The sequence below is a fragment of the Ambystoma mexicanum genome, chromosome 6q, assembly GCF_040938575.1.
Source record: "Ambystoma mexicanum isolate Mex_15411 chromosome 6q, UKY_AmexF1_1, whole genome shotgun sequence".
Classification (NCBI taxonomy): domain Eukaryota; kingdom Metazoa; phylum Chordata; class Amphibia; order Caudata; family Ambystomatidae; genus Ambystoma; species Ambystoma mexicanum.
In genome coordinates, this window is record NC_090937.1 from 1,403,839,908 (window position 1) to 1,403,866,265 (window position 26,358).

The following is a 26,358-nucleotide window of genomic DNA, read 5'->3' on the forward strand; positions in this document are numbered from 1 at the left end:
ACAACAGCATGTCAAAGAACAAGGGCAAGGAAACCCAGCCACCCAAAAGACCCGCCAGGAGAGCCCAAGAAGGGGGCGTTAGCTAAAATATGGGCTAAGGATTCAGAGGAGATCCAGGGGAGTCACCCCAACGTCTGGTCTACAGAGACACCTACAGGGGACCAGGAAGACCATTATCAACCAGTCACACAATATGCATTGAAACACCTCCTGGCAGACATAGGCAACAAGATTATGACAGCTGGGCAGAAGCAAATGGACACACTAAGAGAGGACCTGGCAGAGTGTCTTCAGGAAATCAAGAGGGACATTAATAAGGTAGAGGAAAGGGTCGACACGAACGAGAGTGCAATCCAGGACCTGGCCGAGGATGCAAGGAAAGCGGACTCCCTACTGGGCACACTGGCGGCAGCCATATACAATCTGGAGAACAGGTCCAGGCGCTCGAACATTCAAATTAAAGGCTTGCCGGAGGACCCTCAAGAACGAGACCTGCGCCAGGTGGTAAAGGGAATCTTCACTGACCTCCTGGATGCTCCAGCTCCAGTGGACATATTATTCAACAGAATCCACATAGTAGGCCCCAGAAGACCAAACCCAGGCGCCAGACCGAGAGACGTCCTGGCGGTGATGCGTAGCTACACTGTGAAGAAACAAATCCTGTCGAAAGTCAGGAAGATCATGTACAATGAAGTGGAGATAGCACTATATCAGGACCTAGCCCAAGCAATGCTAATCAAAAGGAGGAGAATGGGACCAGTGCTGACCTACTTAAGGGCCCAGGACATTCGCTACAGATGGGTGCAGCCATTCGGACTGACATTTGATTGGAAGGGGAAGTCTCAGAAAATCACGACATGTGAACAAGGTATCACCCTTCTGGGTCTTGAAGAAGAAAGACCATTGGCGACCACCCCATCCTCCACTCAACAGGCTGAGTGCAAACCTTAGGAATGGTCCACGGTGTGGCCAAAAAGTCAAGGAGAGGTGACGTGCAACCATATCTGAGAGGCTCACCGCCAAGGAAGGATCAAGAGGCCCAGGAATGAATGTTGCTCGGCTTGACTTACAACGCACAGTCGGAGACGCCAACGGCTAAGAACGAGCAAGCCTGGGGAGGGCGCAACTGAAGAAAGGTTCGTCCGTAGCCTTACACTAAAGCACATGGATGGGCCTTGGGGGGGTGGAGCGCACACCGTGTAATGGGATTGGGTTATCCCGCGTTGGACAAACTGGGGGCCGAGCTGGGAACGACTCTCGAGGTTCTGAGTCGAGGGGGACCATTGGCCAGTTGTTCCGGCCCACTAGGGGCGGAGGAAGGGGCGGTGGGGTGGTTTGAGGGAGTCCAAATCTGCAGAAGTAGCGATCAGCTGAAAGGGGCCAGCATCCAGGAGGCCCAAACTCACAATCCGAGGGGCCCACAAAAAAGTGCTTTCCCGTGACTCAACATGCCAGCTAAAGGTAATCTGAAGATACTCTACCTAAATGTCAATGGCTTAAACTCCCCGGTCAAATGAAAAAACTAGAACGCTATATCAGACGCGAACACCCGCATATTGCCACGCTGCAAGAGACCCACATCTATACCAGAGACATATGGGGTTATTCGAGAACACTCCAAGCCACTCAGCCCAACAAAAAAGCAGGGGTCCTACTGGCCCTGAGAGATGGGTTAGACTTGAATATTACAGGGAAGGAGTCGGATGACCTGGGAAGGTACTTAACGGTATTGCTGAATGGGATTGGGGAGGTCTTCACGGTGGCGACGCTCTATGCCCCAAATACTGCGCAAGATCCATTTCTTCAAACTGCTTTAGACAAACTTGAGAGCTTCGACAAGTTCCCTATCATACTTACTGGCGATTTCAACATCGCCTGAGACCCAGCTAAACACAGGAGCGCCGGGGGGCGTGGGGAGTAGCACTACAGGGGAGACCATCAAATGAACTGAAGGCTAAAATCAGTATGCTGGCCCTAGTAGACGCCTGGAGAGGGATCCAAGGGGAAAAGGAGGGATATACATTTTACACGCATGCTCACCGCTCCCATTCAAGAATTGATTATGTCTGGCTCTCACCCATCCTGTTGGGATGCGCGCTAGACATCACCATTGGCACTAAGATATTATCCGATAATGCCCCCATAACCTTTACCCTAAAAGCAAAGGGGAGATGCTCGGGTCTGTGGAAATGGCGCTACCGGACACCCCTCTTCAAAGACCACCTCCTTATCCGGGAAGTCGAGGAAGAAATAGAACGATTCTTTGCGAATAATATTACCGGGGACATGGCTCTTCAGGTGAGGTGGGATGCTTTCAAAGCCACTTTGAGAGGAACAATTATAGCAATTAAAGAGAGAAGGGACTAGGAAATAAGACTAGAGGAGGCCCTCCAAGAAGAGGAACTTAAAGGGATAATGGCCAAAATCGGTAAGTAACAGACCCCGGCCACCAAAAGGGCGTACAGGGCAGTCCGGGGACAATTAGACGTAATCCAGACCCGAGCGGCAGAACATAATTTATTACACCTTAGGCAAAGATACTATATTAAAGCCAATAAAGCAGACCGCTTGCTGGCAAGAATGCTGAGAAGTGAAGAGAAGGACAAAATAATCCTGAAAATCAAGGTGGGGTGAGGGAGGGTTAGCACCAACAATGACAACATCAAAAGAGAGTTTACCCGATTCTACTCATCTCTGTACACCTCGGCCAATCCATCACTGACACGCTAGCAAGAATATCTGGACAGAGTCAACCAAGGCCGCATATCCGCATATTATAGAACGGGACATAACGGAGGACGAAGTCAGGGCTGCAATCAAATCCCTACCTACCCTTAAATTGCCGGGCCCAGATGGGTATGTCGCTGAATTCTATAAAATCCACTAGGAAATACTTTTCCCAAAGCTAACAACCCTCTTTGACCAAATAGAAAAAAAACATTGCCATCACAAGATCAATGGAAGAAGCGAAAGTTGTTCTCATCCACAAGAAGGGCAATGTTCCCATAGAATGCAGCTCATACCGCCCCATAGCCCTGATAAATGTGGACTCTAAGAACCACACCAAGATCTTGGCAACAAGACTTGATCAGATAATCCCCAAATTAGTCCATCCGGACCAATCAGGCCTCGTGAGGGGCCGGCAGATCAGCGTCAACGTCAAGAGATTAATCCACCTAATAGAGAAAGCTCACAAGAAAGGAATCCCCGCTCTCCTCATGGCGGTTGACCCAGAGAAAGCTTTCAATCAGCTGGAGTGGGGATTCCTCTTTGCGACCATGCTGCCAACGGGCTTCGGCCCCAAATTCCTGGATAGGGACCGGGCCAACTACCGCCATCCAATCCTCCGCTTAGTGGTAAACGGGCAAATTACGGAACCAGTGACCACTGAGAGAGGTGCCAAACAGGGGTGCCCGTTGTCCCCAATTCTTTATGCGCTTCACATGGAACCGTTCCTGGAAGCGGTAAAATACAACAAGGACATAACAGGAGTGCCAATTGCGAGGAGAATCCATAAGATTGCACCGTTCGCTAGTACCAGTAGAAAAGGAGTTAGCCCAATCCGGGGCCGCTGCGGGTCTCAAAATGAATGCATCCAAGACAGAAATACTTAACCTTACCATCCCGATGGAGGCCGCAGTGGCACTCAAGGAAACCTCCCCCTACAGATGGGTTGACCATTCTATCACTTACTTGGGTGTAAAACTGGCCAAAACAATGGAACATCTGTACCAGACTAACTACCCGCCTTTACTGGAGAAACTCAAGACCAAAATGATTGACTGGGGTCCCCTAGCTACCTCGTAGTTGGGGCGCATCAATGTCCTAAAAATGGTGGTGCTTCCGCAGTTGTTGTATTTCTTTGCTGCCCTACCTGTCTATGTCCCACCAAAATGTTTCAGGGCCCTGAATAAATTGATCAACAAGTTTGTGGGGGCTAATAAACCCCCAAGACTGGCAGCTAGTGTGATGAGAGCACCTACGGACCGGGGGGGCATGTGCCAGCTGGACTGTAGAGCATACTATAGTGCCATCCAATTGAAAGTCATTTGTGATTGGCAAAATGATGACCAGGGGAAGATATGGAGGCCTATGGATAGGGCGGTGGTGGGTGACAACTTAGAGGGAGTCCTGTGGAAGCCCAAGCTGGACAGGCCAACCCGGATGTACAGTAGTGCAGTCCTTGAGTTGGTGGTCCGTACCTGGGACGAAGCGGTGCAGACGGCCCATTTCACAACATATCCATCGCCCTAGACTCCACTTTTCGGCAACCCGCAATTCACACCGGGACACAATACATCTACATTTGACGCATGGGAACAAGGGGGGTGCAGGCTAGTCCGGGACATTTTTAGTGAAGGGCAGGTGAAACAGTTTGAACAATGTAAAGCAGATTGTGTGCTAGGCGAAAAGGAAAGGTACATCTATATTCAATTGAGGCACTGGCTCCATCATGCCACTTTACTACAAGCAGCAAAACACCAACTAACTCTGTTCGAAAGGTATCTCAGTAGGGACCTGATCACTGCAATAGACAAGCATCTGAAAGCAGGAGAGGACCCCCAACGAGAACCTGCATGAGGAGATGGCAGGTAGCCACAGGCTGCGCAGTAGAGGAGAAAGATTGGTCGTGGCTATGGGTGCAGATTTCCAAATTAACAAGGTCCCTCCAAATTAGGGAGATTTGGTTGAAGCTGGTAATCCAGTGGCACATGGCCCCCTCAAAACTCCACAGAATTTACCCAGGGTCCTTGCAGCTCTGCTGGAGAGACTGGGGGGCGGTGGGCACCTGGGAGTATATTTGGTGGGAATGCCCTAAAATGGACAAATACTGGGCTGGCGTCCTAGAGGCAGTAGAGCAAGTCCTAGGAATCAACTACACTGGAAACAAAGGACTTGCGATGGTAGGCTTGGGGGGAGTTGCTGGAGTCAATAAATACCAGGGCAGGTCATAAGCTATATGTAATTATGAAGATGGCAGCAGTGTTGGTTTTGGGTCGTAAATGGAAAACAAGGGAGGCCCCACAGGACCATGAACTGGTGGCAAAAGTTTGGAACCTATTAGCAGTCGAGTGGCTTACGGACTATAATAGATTCAATTTGGACTGGTCACCCCTACTGAAGTATTTGAAGCAAGGGGCAAGGGTGGTATGGTGCCCCAAGGACATGAGGCTCCTGGGCATAGTAGAGCGTCCCGGAGAAGGCGATCCATAAAGGGATAAAACAAGGAGGGCAACCACCCCTTGAAGGTCTCCCAGCAACAGGCCTACCACAGTACCCGTTCACCTAGAGAACTGCCAAGCACTCGGACTACTCCCAAACCAAGGGTGAGGGAAGAGGGAGGGGGCGGGTGGGTTGCATTCACGTTGGAATGTGTTAATGTTTATGAACATGCCAATAAAGAGTTAAGTTGGATTAATTCAGTATATTTCAAACCAAAGTTCAATGTCAGGAAAATTCTTTTCAATATACAAGTTCCACTCCAGGTATAACACAAATTTCTTTTCATTCCATATGTCCTTCACTTGAAAAAGTGACTGTCTTAGGTCCAAAAGGATTTCTCACACTTCAAGACAATTGTTAAAGTTTCAACAACCTTTTGCTTGGCAAACCCAAAAAATACTTTTTCTTCCATCACACGCTAAGTCAGTAGCTAATAAAATTATTTGTTTCTCTGAAGGCCAATCGCCTTTCATGACATCATATTTCTCCTTCATAAGCAACACATTAGTCAGGATGATTCATTCATTTAGTCTGGATAGTTACACAACAGTTCATCAATACATAGTGGTCGAATTGCCACTTCTTTCCCACCACAACCTTCTACCACATTCCCAGTACTTGAACTCATCTTTTTCCTGGTCCTACAGGACTAACCACTATTTGTCCCTTTCCTGGTTTACTCACCTGCTAGGATAAAAACTCCTACTACTACAACTTGTACTTTGTGGTGAGATTTGTTCCAAACTTTACACACTTACATCCTCAATGGGGAAAGTTGAACCAACAACTGCTTCTTGGAAAAGTCTTTTGACTTTCAGCATAATGGGTTTAAAACGTCTTAGACAAGTATACTGTAAACATTAACAATGATTATCACATTGATCTGTTTGCTCCAGCCAATGCAGGTTACAGTTCTCTCCCCCTTGATCCATTCTACAAGGAAGGCATTTCTCCTGCAGTCTCTGATTTCTTTCTACACAACCAATTGGCTGTTGGTAATGCAGTCTACAACTTATCCCACAGGGTATCTTGTCCTGGGACTGTTACATTCAAATTGCCTTGGTTTCATTCTCAGCTTTCTTTGGCTTTGGCAATACCGGTTATAATGTCCCTTTACCAGATATCCCTCCTTAGGAAAGTTGTATCCCCGTTTTATTATTGCCCTTCTTTGGCTTTGGCAATGCGGGTTACAATATTTCCTTATTGGATAGCTCCCTCTAGGTAGATTGCATTCACTTTGTTTGATTATAGCCCCCTTTTGGCTTTGACAATGTAGGTTACAATATTCTCTTATTTGATATCTCCCTTCCTTCACTTTGCTTGATTATGGCACCCATGAGTATCTCATGCAATTTTTCGTCTGGGTGAATGAACGCAATAAAAACATCCAATTTACAATTGAATACAACAATCATTAGATACATTTTTAGGACCTTGTTATCAAGAATTAACAGGGTGTGTTGGTATGTTCACTGTACAAGAAAGCAAGTGACAGGCACACCATTTTACATTTTGACAGCTTCCATCCACAGAGTTTGAAGGAGAATCTTCCCTTTGTGCAATACTTGTGCCTACGACGCAACTGCACATCTCTGGTAGATTACTATACTCGAGCCAATAACCTTGATGAAAGGCTGCGGGCTAGAGGCTATTCCAAGAAACCTTTGAGTCACTCCAAAAAAGTGGTGCGCTTTACTCCTAGGGAGACATTGCATATCCCAAAGGCGTCCTCTAGCCCACAAAATAAATTGGCTTGTGTTTTTACCCACTGTTCCAACACTTTAGATTTAAAAAGAACAATCGTATAGTATTGGCAATTTCATTCAACTGAGACTTTGCCACGTGAACCTATTACATTGTCCGGTCTAAAATGGTAAAAGAAACTTGAGGGATACCTTTTGCACTCTCAATTCAAGCAGGACTGGTTTAGAACATCGGGTTGGAACATGCGCCTCATTAGGGGCTATTTACTGTGTGGTTCTTGCACAGTGTGCAAATTTACTAAGAAAACGAAGACGTTCATGGTTGGAGACAAGGAGTGAGAACCTAGGAATTTGAAAAAATTGCAAAACAAGCAAGGTGGTGTACTGTATCGGATGCCTATGTGGCCTCAGATATGTGGGCCAAATCACGAGGTCAGTTCATGTCTACATCTCAGAACATTCATTGCAGGTTTGTTGCAAAAACATCTCAGAACCACTAGTCTCCCATTTTTTGGGAATTCCAGCGTTTTCCCAATGATTTGACTTGGTCGATCCTGGATGCAGTAAAACCTGCATCTAATGTCCAACATGCCTTACTTAAAAAAAAAGCGTGCAGGATACACAAGATGCAGTCCCACCTGGTAAGCCTGAATGATCGGTTAATTCCACCTCCTTAGCCTGCAGGTTCTTCCTTGCTTAAGGTGTTCTATGTAATTTTTGGTATTCTCTGTATTAGGCATGTTTGCCAAGGCATAAAATAGACAGCGTTGCCTAGCAATTTGCTATGCAATTGTGTCGATTTGCTATTTAAATTGAAACTTGTTTAGCAAAGCTATCTATTTAAGTTACCCTGTTCAATGAAAGCACAGCTAACCCTGCAGTCCTCTCTTGCCCTCAGGGTTCTCTCCACCCTCTTTTCACTGTTTAATGGAAATGTAAGGGCCTAATGGAGAGAGAGAGTGCGCAACAGTAATCATCTCCTTCATTCTTAAGTGTCAAAGGCCTGTGTGTTAGTGCTAGGCAAGAATTTCATTTTCTTTTTTAAATAATTGCAAACCAGAAGTAATCTGGATGATACTTTTATTAAGCTAATTATATCCTGGCTGGCAAAGACCAGTATGTGTTCACTTTATTTTTATTAAAAAACAGTCATGCAATTAAATTTCTAAAAATATAAGTTGTTACATAATACATAATTACAGTATTGCTACTGTAAAACATTGCATTGTCTCCATGCTTTACAGTAAAGTTTAGGTTAGTGTGTCTAAATGACATAGTGCCAACTATATTTCATTCTGTTGGGGAAGATGCATCATATCGGCGAGTGAAAACTTTGGAAAATGTATATAATCACACTGACAAAATCCTTTGATGGCAAACCTAGTTCTGTGACCTGCTGGTTGCAAACATCTGTGCAACTTGTGCTCAACCCATTAGCTGACCCCAAACTCCTTAACATTCTGTTATCACCCTGTTGCTTTATAGATCTCATGCTACTTGACATTCTGTCATCATCCTGTTGCTTTAAACCAGCTACTCCGAAAGTCAGTTGGTTGCAAACTATTTTGTACAGTTCCTGCCTGCTGCGGCATCCTCTCTGCTTAGTCTCTTACATCTTTCCTCTTCCCTTACATAGTGAATACACAAAGCTAACTAGAAGTTTACACAAAGTAGTGATCAATAGTTCCATCCAGTCTGTACATCTACAGATCTACTGCACTACCATATACTGCAGTTAGCCTTCAGAGCTCGCTTTGCTCTATGATTAGGATTGCATTATATATTAGCATCTGTGTGAGAGAGCTGGCCAAACTGTTTTTGGGGCCTTTTTATCATATCTATTTATTTGTGCACATTAATGAATATGAACATTTTATAGACACGAATTCAGGGCTTGTAAAGTCTATTCACCCACTTGCATAGTCGAGTAGATTATATGAAGGGCGAGTACCATTTGTAGGGAATGTATGAAACCTTTATTTAACAATTACATTGTTTGCAGTACATGTCAGCCAAAAGTTTTACAGTGCATGGGAGGCAGCAGTGTGCCAGACAAAGTGGGTTTGTGGTGAAATGCACCATTTTACAGAAAGTGCATTTACATTTTGTGTCATATGTTGTCATGGGTCAAGTACATTTCTCTTAGGTCAAGTAGGAATACTAAGTTACTCGACCTGCAGGTCAAGCAAAATGTTAAAGAATTTGCATGATTCTCATGTCATTAATGTCTGCCTTCTGAAGTACACAAAATTCTATATTATTGCTCATTTTATGTCTTGGGTACTGTGAGAAAGGTGTCTCACTTACTAGTCCCCGGGGGTCTGTTATCCAGGTGACGAGGACACAGCCATCGCTATTGGATCCAGTTCCTAGGGGGCGGACCTGTGCGGGAGGATCACCTGGATGGGGGGGTCCTCGGGGAGTGGAAATGGGACACCGACGGGTGAGACGCGGTATCCCCCTTCTTATAACACCTTTCCCCTATCCTACCACATAGGATACTGAGAAACTCTTCACACCCCCCTTTTCCGAAAAACACTTTTGCACACTACGAAAGACAATGGAATAACACCAGAGCCATTTACCTGAAATGTCCCAACACAAGAGTCAGACAAAGTCAGTCAATTGACCAGAATCACACACACCTGACAGCCCTTTCCCTTCCCCACAGGGATAAAAGGTGGAGCAGGAGAGCACAATACGAGCAAGGCAAACCGCACGATGAGACAGCTATCCCAGGGTGGCAGTTCAAGAGGAGGAGAAAGGCAGCGAGAACCGAAGGGGCAACAAGGAGAGAAGCAACCGTGCCCTTTCCGACCGAGACCCGCAAAGCCTCTGTGGAAGGAATCATAGGACCGCGAACAATAGCCAACGTGTGTTGCAGCAGATGTCAACAGTACATGAAGCCCTCCTACACTGATACGCAGGACAGGGAGAGATGCTTGCTAACATGGTACTGTCTTTGACTCCAAGGACAAGAAAAGCCAAGCGGTTCATCACAGCCAGTGAGTCGAGGGGAGAACCGATAGGAAACCGAACTGTGCTGAACAAAAGTGGCAAATGGGAAATTAAGGGAAGTTCAAATAACTGTTAACACCATGGGTCCGGCACCACGTGGGTGCTCACTCGAGAGACTCTGGTTGATTCCCCTTTTTGTTGAAACTACCAATACCAGAAGGCCTTAGGAGAGCCGGGAGGAAACAGTTAAAGTGGTCATACAGGGGTGTAGCAAAATCGAAAGACTTTGAGTGACAAACCATTGGAAAACTAAGGGAAGCAAATCCTGCATAGTGGGAAAGTAGAAGGAAGTAGAAGGAACTGCCAGGGTACTAAATGTGAACCCGATGGAGGGATGCCTGCAAAACGGGGCAAAGCATGATGCCACAATGAACATTGTGTTGACAAGGGTGAACCCGACAGAGGGATGTCCACAGTGGATTTTCTAAAAGGACATTAAAACTTGTGAGTGCAACAGGTGAAATTGTTTGGAATAAAAACCGTAGTGAACCCGATGGAGGGAAGCAAACATTCGAGAAGGGTCTGAGCCCAGAAGAGGGGGATCCAGGGGTGAAAAACCTTTGTGCAACGACACATGAATATAGCAGATGTAATCTTGTGAATACAAGCCATAGTGAAACTGACGGAGGGAGGCCGATATTCGAGAGGGATCTGAGCCCGGCATAGTGGGACCCAGGGGTAAAGAAACATCATCCTAAAGTGCAATCAAAAAGTAACTTTTCTTTGTTATTTTGAACGTATCATTCCTTCGGAAACAAGAGATTTAACCACCAAAGGTCTTGATATTGCTAGGAACAGTTTGTGGATCTGAGCCTGGAAGAGGGGCATCCAGGGGTGAAAAGTCATCGCCCAACGTACATACTGAAAGGAACTTTTTGTTTGTTATTTTGAACACTTCAGGTCTTCGGAGGCAAGAGACTTTTTGTAGAAAGGAGAGTTACCCACCGAAGGTCCTGATACTGGAGAACGGAACTGTAGTCTCATGCTGGGAAAGTTTGAGCGTGTGCTGTGCTCAGCTGTCCCGCCTTGTCCCGTGCTTAAAACGTGGGAAAGGGAGATCCCCGGCTACCAGATCCTGACTTATCATTTGTGAACACTTTTTTTTTCTTTTTCTTTTTGGTAGTAGAATGCATTTTAATGCAGATAATTTTGCATTGCAATTTGTATTTCATACTAGGATCATGTGCCATTGTGAATTTTATAACTGCTTTAAGTATTATATTATGTATTTTCATCTCTTATTGGCTGATGCCCGGTGCACTTTATCTTTTTTTTATTTTAACATTTTTTATTGATTCCAACTTGATCACCATACAGTGTAGCAACACATGTGCATTACAATTCTCATGTACAGTTTTATGTTGTTTTCTCCCCCCCACAAGATCGCTGCTTTCGGTATGATACCCCTGCTTTCGGTATCATACTTGCTTTTCAACTCATTGCTATCCTATGTTTGGCCAGTATGTATTCCAGGTCTTTGAGTTTGCTCACGTATTTAAGTTTGCGTGGCCTAGGGAACCCCCCTAACATGCATGCCCACAGGGAGTTCATGTCCAAGTTTATCTCTTTGCCTGCCATCAGGTGGGCCACCTCCATCCAGAATCTCCTTATTTCATTGAATGCCCAGAACATGTGTACCATCCCTGCGTTCACCTCCCCACATTTTGGACATGTCTGTATTCCAGCATTTTTAAACTTGGCTATCTTCTTAGGGGTCATGTACGCTCTGTGGGTGACATATAACTGAATCTGTTGCAACCTCACGTTCCTTTTTGGTGGCATCCCTGTACCCTGATTCACAGCCGGTCTCCCATTGATTCCCCCACCTCCTCCTCCCAATCTCGACTCGTCTGAATCACCTCCTTCTCAACCTTAGACATCAGCAGTTCATACATATGATACATCGTAACATTTTTCTATGGCAGCGTCAGGCTGTTGGGTCAACACTGCATCGGACCACATACCTTTGATCATCTTCATCAGCCTTGCGTATGCGATATATTGTCCTCGATGTAATCCTGTGTCTTCCACCAGTGTATTAAACTCTATCGCCTTCCCGTCCTGCCACACATCCCCAAAGGTCGCTATACCTGTCTGTTCCCATTGCCTTCTGATGATGCTCCTCATCTGCCCATCCATCCCTCCCAGTGCCACTAGTGGCATCTGTGGGGAGCACGGGAACGGTTTCTCCATTACCTGGCAGGCATCCGCCACATCTCCCCCCCCCCACCCCAGAGCTAGTAGTCGTGTTCCTTCTCCCGCTGCAATTTTGACAGCCACATCCATTCATTCAGAAAATAAGGGGTGCACTTGGCCCTCAACAGTTTGGACTCTGGTGTAGTATCCTCCGATAACCACCATGCCACATATTGGAGTTGGCTAGCCAAGTAGTATACTTCGAAGGTGGGCAATCTAATGCCCCCTGATCATATGGGTTCTGTAGCTTCCATTACGCTATTCTATTCCTGGAGTTTTGCCATATGAACCCCATGCATACACTCTGTACTTTAGCGAAGAATCGGTGGGTATCATATATGGAATGTTCGCAAAGTAGTGTAATAGCCTGGGCAATACCACCATCTTTAACACTGCTACTCTCCCCATCATGGTCAAAGGTAGCTTAGCCCAAAATGTCATGCTATTTTCAATTTTAGACACTGCCTTCTCTGTGTTTTGTTTGTGTTCAACTTCAACGTTGTGATATACATCTATTCCCATATATCTGAACCTCTCAGTTTCCCACCTTATCTGTAATACTGGCAGTTTATGTCGTGGTATTCCTACATATCTACCCAGGGGGAATATGCTAGACTTAACTGGGTTAACTGTTATGCCAGACAGCATCACGTATCGCTTCATAACCTCCAAAATATACTGTAGGTTCTCCTCAGGATACTTCAAGTACAGCAACATATCGTCCACGTACATCGATATCAGATGTTGCCCTCCCTTCGTGCTGATCCCTACTTCTCCATATTGCTGCCTCAAGTATACCGCTAGGGGTTCAAGTGCTAAAATAAAAGGCATTGGGTACCACGGACATCCCTGTCTGGTGCCTCTGCTCAGTTGCCACTGTTCTAATATGGTTGTTCCCGTTCTGAGCCAATGGTTTGCTGTATAGCAACTGGACCCACTTCAAATACGCAGCCCCAACACCAGATTATTTTAAGACAGCCATTAACCAGGGCCAATTGACTGAGTCAAAGGCTTTCACTGCATCCATTGAGATTATTGCCACCTCTTGGGAGCTCACCTCTGTCTGCTCTATAACGTGATGGAGTCTTCTACTAAGGTTGTCGGATATGCTCCTGCGCAGTACATACCCTGTTTGGTCAGGGTGAATGAGTCTATTTATAACTGGTCACACCCTATTTGCCAGCACTGCTGTGAGAATTTTGCTGTCTTGATTGAGCATCGAGAGCGGTCTATAGGACCTGAAGTCCATATCTGGTTTGTTGGGTTTGAGGAGCAGAATAATGATTGCTTCCCGAATGGACTCCGGCAATGTGTTCGTGGTAAACGCATCATTTAACATTGCTAGCATCGGGGGGAGTAATTCTGTTCTGTATGATTTGTAAAACTCACTTGGGAGTCCATCTGCCCCTGGGGTCTTGTTGGTAGGTAGTGTCTTAATCACTTGTTCTAGCTCTTCTAACGTTATTGAAGCCTCTAGGTTCTCTCTTTCTGCCATCTCAAGTTTGGGTAAAGCAATCTCTGTTAATGCTTCTAGCACTCTAGGTTCTCTCTTTCTGCCATCTCAAGTTTGGGTAAAGCAATCTCTGTTAATGCTTCTAGCACATCTATTTCTATTATTAATATCCTCGGTAGCATATAGTAAACATTTGTTTACTCCTTCTTGGGTATCCCCTGTCTGGCCATCTGCCCTCTGCATTGCTCTAATTGGTTGTCTGCGGGTCTCACTTTTATAGAACCAGGCTAGTAATCTGCCTGGCTTATCTCCTTCTGCATGCTGTCCCTCCACAATTATTTTATAGTTTAGGTTGCATAGTCTCTCTCAGTGGTCCCTGCATTCTTGTTGTAATTGGTATATGGTCTCAGCCTCCTCGTTGGAACTCTTGCCCTCTCGCATTTTTCTTTCTAACTTCCTCTCTGCGCTATGCAATTCCCGTATTATGCCACCTTGCAATCCTTTCGATTTTGATATTGCCATCCCCTCGCTACCACCTTAAATGCCTCCCACAGCGTTCCAGCAGAATCTACGCTGCTAGTATTATGTTCAAAATGGTATACACGCATTTCGCCGAATGAAATGCCATCGTGGGACATTTCATCGCCGGAATTCTCATCGCCAGAAACCCTTTTTTTAAAAAAATATTTTTGGGGGGTGTTTTGTGCGGGTTGGGGTATGATTATTAAAGTAGGGGTGGGGTCTGGGGGGGAAACCCCCCCAGAAATAAAAATAAAATACAGGGTTTCTGGCGATGTGATTTCGGCGATGAAATGTCCCAAGATGACATTTCATTCGGCGAAATCACGTAGAACCGTTCAAAATATTCCTTTATGTCTTTTCTCAAGTCTTCTCTGAACACTGCATCTTTCAGCGCCTCAGCCCTGAGTCTCCATGTTGGGATTCTCGCCCTGGGAGGTAAGTTCTGCCATATTACTATCAGCGGTGCGTGGTCCGAGAGGATTATAGCCTTGTATTCTGCCTGTATCATTTCTCCCATAAACTCAGCTCCAATAAATATATAATCCAACACAATAGTGTGAGTATTCCCTCTCCTGTGGGTGGTGCACTCTCCACAGGTCCACTAATCAGAAATCATTTAGTAGTGTGCTCAAGGCTTTCACTGCCGGGCCGGCCTTCCGACCTTCTTGTCCAACCTGTCTAGGCTCGGGTCCAAGGTACAGTTAAAGTCCCCCTCCCCCATATGACTGCCCCATCCATATATGGGCTGATTCTAGCATATAGGTTCCTAAAATAGACAGTGGTATCTTGATTCGGGGCATAAACATTGACGATGCTCATTTCTTTATTTTATACCATACCCCTTATCAACACCATCCTCCCATCTTTATCTATGGTGGACTGTAATAGATTAAACGGGACATGAGGCGCTATCCATGTAATGACTCCTCTGGCATATGCCGAGTATGTTGCCCCCAGAGCCGCCCCTTTCCACTTCCTCGCTACTACCTCTTGCTTTTCCCTGTTCAGATGAGTTTCCTGTAGCAGTGTGATATCTATTCTATGTCTCTTCAGGTACATCATGACCCTATTTTGCGGCTTGTGATTGTAGGCTTGTCTCCCTTTAACACCCCAAACTCCCTCCCCTCCCTTCCCTTGAAACTCCCAGACTACCCCAATATCCCCAACTCCCTCCCACCATTTCCCCCAACTAACCCCAACAGTTGCTCAGCTCCAGCCCTGGTTCTCAGGCTACCCCGCATCTCGCCTTTCCCGGACACCAAGTATTCAAAGCGCTGCAGGAGGATACTGCACTACCTGTATCCTAACTAAACTGGCTATCGGGGGTGATAGTGTGTCTCTTAGTGCTGCGCAGAGCAGCACTTTCTTCTCCTGCCTTTAGCCATCAGTTTTCAGTGCAAAGGTTCAATGCCTACTATCATTACCTTCACATTCTGCATATATAGTAATTCTTCCTGGGCTGTACTGTATTGTCTTAGTCAATAGTACTTTACAGGGGGAATGCAGGTTCACTTATCCTGTCCATTCTGCGACTGGCCCGCCACTTCTGTCGGGCAGCCCAACATGTCCAGCCAGCCCATCACATCCTCGGGAGTCTCGAAGAAAAACACCTTGTTCTTGTGTTCAACCTTCAATTTCGCTGGGTACAGCAACATGTTTTTGAAGCAGGCTTCCCGCAGTCGTCTTTTGAGCGTCACATAATGCAGCCGCTGTCTTTGTACCAAGAAGGTGTAGTATGCCGTGACGTTTGCCGATGCTCTACTTATTGTCCCACCCTTGTGGAAGTGTTCCAAAATCTTTTCCCTGACTTTATAATTTAAAATCTTGGCGATGATCGACCGGGGAGGGGCCCCCGGTGGAGACCTCCTGGTCAGGGCTCTATGCGCCCTCTCCACTGTGAGCCCTTGGGTGGGCGTTCCGGCACCTATCTCCTGCATCAACATATTCGCTATATAATTTGTCGGGTCCGTGCCTTCTCCTTTCGAAATCCCCACCACTCGTATGTTATTACGTCGTGCTCGTCCTTCCGCCTCCTCTGCTCGACTTTCCAGATTGCTTATCTGCTGTTCTAATGTGTTGTGACCTCCTTACAGTTGGCCGTACTGGTGACCATGTTGGCCTTCACTTTACTTTCAAGTCCGCTTGTGTGCTCTGCTAAAGCTCTCACGTTCTACCTCAGGAGGTTAACGTCCATGCTGACTGCGTTGATTTTGAATTCTAGCAAGGATTTTAATTCAGCCATGGCAGCATCAAGCTTGCTTTCCCATGAGGTTTTTAATTCCGCAATGGCTGCCAGGGTCTGATGATCATTGCTCACCGGGGTCGTTGCTCCCCGCGTGTCTCCTCCTGTATGCGTAACCCCCTCTGGTGTTTGGGTTGGTTTAGTAAAGCTGTCCATCGTAGGTTGTTTCCCTTTGGCTTTGCCAGTCTTTGACGCCATCTCCTCTTCCGTATGTGATCCTGCTATGGTCTCCTTCGCCTGCGGCATAGCTATGAAGTCCTGGTCGCTAATGTGTGATCCTTCGGCCGGCTGTCTTCTTGGCTTCCCGCTAGGCTATCCAGTCCCTTGACTGTTCAGCTGTATTGAAGTGCCCCTTATATTCGCACATTGGCGGGTGCCGCCAGGCACAAGCCTGTGCTCCACCGTTCTGTCTGTTCTGCAGTCCGGGTGTGTACTTTCCTTCTTAGCAGTTCGGGTGCCTGCCGCTGACTTTAGGTGTGCTGCGCGTAGGTCCGGGGTCTATTTCAGCTAGCCACAAACTCATATTATGTGTGTAGCATCCTACTCAGGCTCCGCCGTCTCTCAACACTCTTGTTGTGCCACCCTTGCTGCAATGCTCCGTTGTATCCCCTGTGCAACCCGTGAGGTAGCGTAGTTGGCAATATTACTTGTGTTTCAGGGCACCCATGTGGAGATCCAACACTTGGGCTGGGGAGCTACCTCCCCCACTGTTCGAGTCTAGTCGTGAAGCTTCACCTCCCACGTATCTTGTCAGCCCAAGTTAATTATGTGTTTACCTTCAGCAGTTGTGTCTCGTGCGATGGGCTGGGCATCCGCCTCATCATTCACCTTCCAAAAAGGGTTATTGGTTTTACTTTCTTCTTTCGGCAGCGGTGTTGCCTGTCACTAAAACGTGTCCTGAAGCCTCAGGTGTTTAGCTATTGGTTGCTGCACTGCTTCCTTTCATACACGTCCGGAGCAGCACAGCTCTGCTCCGAGCCTCTTATCAGCCCGGGGGATATACAGCTGCCCCTCAAGACACCCAGCCCACAAGTCTGGTTTCAGTCACCTTGTGATTTCTGTGGCATTCCGCACCCCAGTGTGTGTCAGTATGGTGGTTTCTTACTCAGACGGCCGGGTTTGGTGACCCTTACCGTAATCTCCTTTGTTAGTTCCGCCGCCCCATGGTACGCCATGATGCGGTGTGGTGTCTGCTTCCGTGCTTCCCTTGTCCTACGACTGCCTCTTATCTCGGGTGCTCACATCAAGTGGCCCCAGGTGTCTGGTCCGCCTCTCCGTGACCCAGAGGCTCAGTCTGCTTACAAGCTGTGCTCCATAGCACAATCTGTTGTTCACTTTGTGCATTCTGCCACCTTTGGGTGCCCCAGTATGCTGTGGACTGTCCGTTTCAGTGCTGATCTTGTCTCGCCACTGCTCTCTATCCAGGCGCCCGCCTTGGATGGCTACAGGAACCCGATCCGCCTCAGTGTGTCCTGGAGGTGCGGTGCGCTACCCTCTCTTATGTGCTACATTGCCGGGGCACCCTTCGCCTCGATTTATTCTCTTCGATTGTGGCAAGTGCAGGCGTCGGGTCCCCAAAGGCTCTCTCTTCCGTCAGCCCTTCCACTTATATTCCGAATGTATGTTGCAGTTGTGATGCTCCGCGCCGGTCAGACTGCAGCCCGCTTTGCTGTCTTTGTTGGTCACAGCCTCCTCCTCTGTTCCCCTACAGGCACCATTTTGGGTATTCGGCCCGGGAGTCCCTCGGAGTTCACTGTCCCACAACTGCCGTATTAACTTTTCTTTGCATAGGCCCTTTTATTTGACAAGACGCCACTAGGACTGCCTTATTATTATTTGATGGTCGTAGCTTGTTCCCATCTTAGATTTAAGTTTAGATTAGGTGTTTTTCCAACCTACCTATACAGTTTAATAAACACCCTTGAACTGTGATCACTTGTGTCTGTCTTTAGTGTTGCCACCCTGAGTTCCTCATATATGGTGTCAGCGGTGGGATATGATTCAACTGATAAAAATTGAAACCCATGCTAATAATTGTGGTACCACCGTGAGGGGAAAATAAAATAGTCAATCTCCTAGATTCTGACCGTGTATCCACACTGAAAGAGGTATGTCCTCTCAATTGGTTGTTCTACCTAGTCAACAGGATCTATTTTTTAAAACTCAAGTGTTGCTAGACACCCGTCCTCTCTCCCATTACAACATACAACCTTGGGATCAAATAATCCTCAAAGTTCGACCTGTGTTTTCTTTTATAAGACATAGTGCTCCGAATCCCGCTCCGTCCCAGCCATTTTTATTTCATGGTACCCAGTCTTCATCCGTTGCGGCAACATCAGGGTTAAAATACTAATTTACCCCAGTCCACTCCTTCGACACACTCTGAATCAGAAGATTCTGAGGATTTTTAAACCTTATCCGAAGGAATCGAGAGTTGTTTCTTTTCTGATTCGGACACCACAGAAGGAACCCCTAAACCCCTGGAAAAATGGCCGACCTAGCCAATGCCATCGCCCAATTAGTAACCCATCAGATACAGGCCGAAAATAGCCTCCAAGAAAATTTAACAAAATGAATTGAATTACAAACAAGGCCCCAACTACCACAGGGCATATTTCAACCATATCTTGAAGGCGAAGATTTAAGGAATCTTTTTCTAAACTTTGAACGCCTGGCCGATCAACTGGGATAGGAAGAGAACCTGCAAAGATGCTATTTGGGTGCCTTATTGAAAGGCGAACTCCAAACCTCCTATCAACTACTTAATCTTGCACAGGGATCCACCTTTCTATCCATCAAGGAAGGGTTGTTAATAAGAATAGGGCAGACTTGCAATTTTTATCAGCAGAAATTACGGCCCATTAAGTTGAACCCGGGAGAAACCCCTTTAGAGATAGGTGAACGCATTAAAAATACAGTGGCCCTATGGATTAATAACAAGTCCTTGGAAGAACTGACAGAGATGATTACCTTAGAACAATTTACAAATTCCTTACCCCTGTTATTTAAAAAATCCTTTCTTCAGTCACGGCCATTGAGACTCCACAAAGCCACTCGGATACAGCAAAACACTTCCTTTTAGCCCATCGATGGGAAGAACGGAAGGATCAGGGACGTCATTTGGGGGTCACCAGGGGTCGCAACTACGACCCCTAAGGTCTCCCTTGCTACCCCTGTGGTAATATTTGACTAGTGACCGTAAATAAGAATGAATAGGAATAACAAATAATTTGTCTTTCTGGAATTATGTACAATAATTTCTAGACTCATGGAAGGTTTATTTCAGGCACACTTCAGGGGGTGAGTCCCTGATTTAGTCTGTTCTTAAACACCTCAACTCAGCTTTTCATCCTTCTGAGGTAGATACATGAGTATCAACACTGGTTGGGTGATATTCTATGTATATTTGTTCTATATAAAGCGCTACAGGAACCCGATCCGCCTCAGTGTGTCCTGGAGGTGCGGTGCGCTAGCCTCTCTTATGTGCTACATTGCCGGGGCACCCTTCGCCTCGATTTATTCTCTTCGATTGTGGCAAGTGCAGGCGTCGGGTCCCCAAAGGCTCTCTCTTCTGTCAGCCCTTCCACTTATATTCCAAATGTATCTTGCAGTTGTGATGCTCTGCGCCGGTCAGACTGCAGCCTGCTTTGTTGTCTTTGTTGGTCATAGCCTCCTCCTCTGTTCCCCTACAGGCGCCATTTTGGGTATTCGGCCCGGGAGTCCCTCGGAGTTCCCTGTCCCACAACTGCCGTATTACGCCTCAGAACTCTACCCAAGTGTTACTTTCCTTTTCTTTGTATATTCATGCATCAGAAGCGACGTTTGTGTGATGATTGCATCAGTTTCAGCAACAGTTTGCATCAGGATGCATAAGGATCCGCAGGAGCCTCTGAGAGACACGTCCTATCTCATGGCTCTTCAGCCACGCCCTCCTCACTTGTGAACACTTCTTTCTTTCTTGTGAACCCTATCCCATACTCTTTTTTGTATTTACTTGAAAGGATTGACAATAGGTTTTTCTTAGCATAGGCCCTTTTATTTGACAAGACGCCACTAGGACTGCCTTATTATTATTTGATGGTCGTACCTTGTTCCCATCTTAGATTTAAGTTTAGATTAGGTGTTTTTCCAACCTACCTATACAGTTTAATAAACACCCTTGAACTGTGATCACTTGTGTCTGTCTTTACTGTTGCCACCCTGAGTTCCTCATATATGGTGTCAGAAGTGGGATATGATTCAACTGATAAAAATTGAAACCCATGCTAATAATTGTGGTACCACCGTGAGGGGAAAATAAAATAGTCAATCTCCTAGATTCTGACCGTGTATCCACACTGAAAGAGGTATGTCCACTCAATTGGTTGTTCTACCTAGTCAACAGGATCTATTTTTTTAAAACTCAAGTGTTGCTAGACACCCGTCCTCTCTCCCATTACAACATACAACCTTGGGATCAAATAATCCTCAAAGTTCGACCTGTGTTTTCTTTTATAAGACATAGTGCTCTGAATCCCGCTCCGTCCCAGCCTTTTTTATTTCATGGTACCCAGTCTTCATCTGTTGCGGCAACATCAGGGTTAAAATACTAATTTACCCCAGTCCACTCCTTCGACACACTCTGAATCAGAAGATTCTGAGGATTTTTAAACCTTATCCGAAGGAATCGAGAGTTGTTTCTTTTCTGATTCGGACACCACAGAAGGAACCCCTAAACCCCTGGAAAAATGGCCGACCTAGCCAATGCCATCGCCCAATTAGTGACCCATCAGATACAGGCCGAAAATAGCATCCAAGAAAATTTAACAAAATGAATTGAATTACAAACAAGGCCCTAACTACCACAGGGCATATTTCAACCATATCTTGAAGGCGAAGATTTAAGGAATTCTTTTCTAAACTTTGAACGCCTGGCCGATCAACTGGGATAGGAAGAGAACCTGCAAAGATGCTATTTGGGTGCCTTATTGAAAGGCGAACTCCAAACCTCCTATCAACTACTTAATCTTGCACAGGGATCCACCTTTCTATCCATCAAGGAAGGTTGTTAATAAGAATAGGGCAGACCTGCAATTTTTATCAGCAGAAATTACGGCCCATTAAGTTGAACCCGGGAGAAACCCCTTTAGAGATAGGTGAACGCATTAAAAATACAGTGGCCCTATGGATTAATAACAAGTCCTTGGAAGAACTGACAGAGATGATTACCTTAGAACAATTTACAAATTCCTTACCCCTGTTATTTCAAAAATCCTTTCTTCAGTCACGGCCATTGAGACTGCACAAAGCCACTCGGATACAGCAAAACACTTCCTTTTAGCCCATCGATGGGAAGAACGGAAGGATCAGGGACATCATTTGGGGGTCACCAGGGGTCGCAACTACGACCCCTAAGGTCTCCCTTGCTACCCCTGTGGTAATATTTGATTAGTGACCCTAAATAAGAATGAATAGGAATAACAAATAATTTGTCTTTCTGGAATTATGTACAATAATTTCTAGACTCATGGAAGGTTTATTTCAGTCACACTTCAGGGGGTGAGTCCCTGATTTAGTCTGTTCTTGAACACCTCAACTCAGCCTTTCATCCTTCTGAGGTAGATACATGAGTATCAACACTGGTTGGGTGATATTCTATGTATATTTGTTCTATATAAAGCGGTACAGGAACCCGATCCACCTCAGTGTGTCCTGGAGGTGCGGTGCGCTAGCCTCTCTTATGTGCTACATTGCCGGGGCACCCTTCGCCTCGATTTATTCTCTTCGATTGTGGCAAGTGCAGGCGTCGGGTCCCCAAAGGCTCTCTCTTCTGTCAGCCCTTCCACTTATATTCCGAATGTATCTTGCAGTTGTGATGCTCCGCACCGGTCAGACTGCAGCCCGCTTTGCTGTCTTTGTTGGTCACAGCCTCCTCCTCTGTTCCCCTACAGGCGCCATTTTAGGTATTCGGCCCGGGAGTCCCTCGGAGTTCCCTGTCCCACAACTGCCGTATTACGCCTCAGAGCTCTACCCAAGTGTTACTTTCCTTTTCTTTGTATATTCATGCATCAGAAGCGACGTTTGTGTGATGATTGCATCAGTTTCAGCAACAGTTTGCATCAGGATGCATAAGGATCCGCAGGAGCCTCTGAGAGACATGTCCTATCTCATGGCTCTTCAGCTACGCCCTCCTCACTTGTGAACACTTCTTTCTTTCTTGTGAACCCTATCCCACACTCTTTTTTGTATTTACTTGAAAGGATTGGCAATAGGTTTTTCTTAGCATAGGCCCTTTTATTTGACAAGACGCCACTAGGACTGCCTTATTATTATTTGATGGTCGTAGCTTGTTCCCATCTTAGATTTAAGTTTAGATTAGGTGTTTTTCCAACCTACCTATACAGTTTAATAAAAACCCTTGAACTGTGATCACTTGTGTCTGTCTTTACTGTTGCCACCCTGAGTTCCTCATATATGGTGTCAGCGGTGGGATATGATTCAACTGACAAAAATTGAAACCCATGCTAATAATTGTGGTACCACCATGAGGGGAAAATAAAATAGTGAATCTCCTAGATTCTGACCGTGTATCCACACTGAAAGAGGTATGTCCTCTCAATTGGTTGTTCTACCTAGTCAACAGGATCTATTTTTTAAAACTCAAGTGTTGCTAGACACCCGTCCTCTCTCCCATTACAACATACAACCTTGGGATCAAATAATCCTCAAAGTTCGACCTGTGTTTTCTTTTATAAGACATAGTGCTCCGATTCCCGCTCCGTCCCAGCCTTTTTTATTTCATGGTACCCAGTCTTCATCCGTTGCGGCAACATCAGGGTTAAAATACTAATTTGCCCCAGTCCACTCCTTCGACACACTCTGAATCAGAAGATTCTGAGGATTTTTAAACCTTATCCGAAGGAATCGAGAGTTGTTTCTTTTCTGATTCGGACACCACAGAAGGAACCCCTAAACCCCTGGAAAAATGGCCGACCTAGCCAATGCCATCGCCCACTTAGTGACCCATAAGATACAGGCCGAAAATAGCCTGCAAGAAAATTTAACAAAATGAATTGAATTACAAACAAGGCCCTAACTACCACAGGGCATATTTCAACCATATCTTGAAGGCGAAGATTTAAGGAATCTTTTTCTAAACTTTGAACGCCTGGCCGATCAACTGGGATAGGAAGAGAACCTGCAAAGATGCTATTTGGGTACCTTATTGAAAGGCGAACTCCAAACCTCCTATCACCTACTTAATCTTGCACAGGGATCCACCTTTCTATCCATCAAGGAAGGTTGTTAATAAGAATAGGGCAGACCTGCAATTTTTATCAGCAGAAATTACGGCCCATTAAGTTGAACCCGGGAGAAACCCCTTTAGAGATAGGTGAACGCATTAAAAATACAGTGGCCCTACGGATTAATAACAAGTCCTTGGAAGAACTGACAGAGATGATTACCTTAGAACAATTTACAAATTCCTTACCCCTGTTATTTCAAAAATCCTTTCTTCAGTCACGGCCATTGAGACTGCACAAAGCCACTCGGATACAGCAAAACACTTCCTTTTAGCCCATCGATGGGAGGAACGGAAGGATCAGGGACGTCATTTGGGGGTTACCAGGGGTCGCAACTACGACCCCTAAGGTCTCCCTTGCTACCCCTGTGGTAATATTTGCTAGTGACCCTAAATAAGAATGAATAGGAATAATAAATAATTTGTCTTTCTGGAATTATGTACAATAATTTCTAGACTCATGGAAGGTTTATTTCAGGCACACTTCAGGGGGTGAGTCCCTGATTTAGTCTGTTCTTAAACACCTCAACTCAGCCTTTCATCCTTCTGAGGTAGATACATGGGTATCAACACTGGTTGGGTGATATTCTATGTATATTTGTTCTATATAAAGCGCTTAAGCGTAAGTGCTTTATAATATCACATCATTATCATTTGGCCTTGGATGTCTTCTTGCATTCACAGTAATTTGGTAATATGGGCCTATGCACACTGATATTAATGATACATATGGTGATCCATTCTTGTATGAAATGTATATCACATTATAGTGATATTGTAACCATATTTTTCATGTGTACGTAGGAACAATGCCATGTGATGCCCCTTCCTGTTTTATCAAGAGGCGAAAGGGTGTGTTCCTTCACTTTCCCTGATGACACTTTGGGGTTGTGTCCCTGTGATGTCATCAGAGGTCAGGGGTCATGTTATGTCACTTCCGCTACCCCTGACGTTTTGGTGAAATTACGTCCCTGGGAAGGATCCCATCCATCGAACTCAACCTCAGGGAGTAGATAAACAAGGGGGGCTACATAGTATCAAGGAAGGAATACCACAAGTGAGAGTAGAAATCAGGAAAGTTGATCCGAAGGCTAAGAATGAAACGAGGATTTAAAGGGAAGCAGATCACCTCGTCTGATCTGTTTTTCCTGTAGAGAAACAGGGCATCTAGCGAAACACTACCCAAAGAATATAAAAGACGAACCTATGGAAATAGGCTGTTTGAAACGCGAAGAATGGGAAGAACCTGAGGAAGAGCTAGAGACCTTTAGCATTTGTTTGTGCCAAACTCCTAACAAGTTCACATATGAAAAAGCTTGGGTGAATGGGAGGCAAGTAAGGGCCTTGATTGACTCAGGTAGTAAGCAAACCACTATACGGGCTGATTTAGTTACAACAAAAGATCTGAAAAATGGGTCCCTAGTTAGAGTGACATGTGTACATGGAGACAATGAAGTATACCCTAAAATACCAGTACATATTGAAATCCGAGGCAAATCCTGCAAAATATCATCAGCCATAATTTCCAGGCTCCCCAAAGAGGTTATTCTGGGGTGGGACTTCCCCATCTTCTCTACTCTCTTACAGGAATGTCCACCCCACCGTGAAGATTTTCCACCCCAAAGATCCTGGCATCTACTCGCAAAACTCCAACATGGCACTGGGAAAACTCTGAGCCCATGAAACCCAAAACAGCCCTTAAAACCCAATTCATAGGTTATTGCAGAGAGACAGCTAAAACCACTCCACCTCTATCTACACCGATCACAACCAATCCGTAGAATATGCAAGAGTTCCTGGATATCTCTCGTCCCTGTTCTCTTCCAGGTCTTAACAACCGGGAACCTGGACAAAGTACAGGCATATCCACCTCGCCTAGGGGAAGGGTATGTGAGAAACCTGAAGGTAATCTGTCATCCAGATGGCCAGGACACAGCCATCACTATTGGATCCAGTACCTGGGGTGGACCAGTGTGGGAGGATCACCTGGATGGGGGTTCTCAGGGAGTGGACGAGGGACACAGATGGGTGAGACGCGCTATCTCCCTTATTATAACACCTTTTCCCCATTCTACCACGTAGGATACTCAGAGCCGTTTACCTGCCATGTCAGGCAAAGTCAGGCAATTGACCAGAATCACACACACCCGACAGCCCTTTCCCTTCCCCACAAAGATAAAAGGTGGAGCATAAGAGCACAATACAAGCAAGGCAAACTACACAATGAGACAGCTATCCCAGGGCGGCAGTTCAAGAGGAGGAGAAAGGTGGTGAGAACCGAAGGGGCAACAAGGAGAGCAGCGAACTTGCCCTTTCCAACCAAGACCTGCAAAGCCTCCGTGGAAGGAATCATAAGACCACGAACAATAGGCAACGTGTGTTGCAGCAGATGCCAACAGCACATCTAGCCCTCCTACAATGATAAGCAGGATAGGGAGAGATGTTTGCTACCGTGGTACCGTCCTTGACTCCAGAGACAAGAAAAGCTGAGTGGTTCATCAGAGCCGGTGAGTCGAGGGGAGAACAGTTAAGAAACCAGACTGTGTTGAACAAAAGTGGCAAATGGGAAATTAAGGGAAGTTCAAAGAACTGTTAACACCTTAGGGAAAAACCAGCTGCGAGAGGTCCGCACCACGTGGGTACTCACTCGAGAGACTCAGGTTGATTCCCCTTTTTGTTGAAACTATTGATGCCAGAAGGCCTTAGGAGAGCCAGCAGG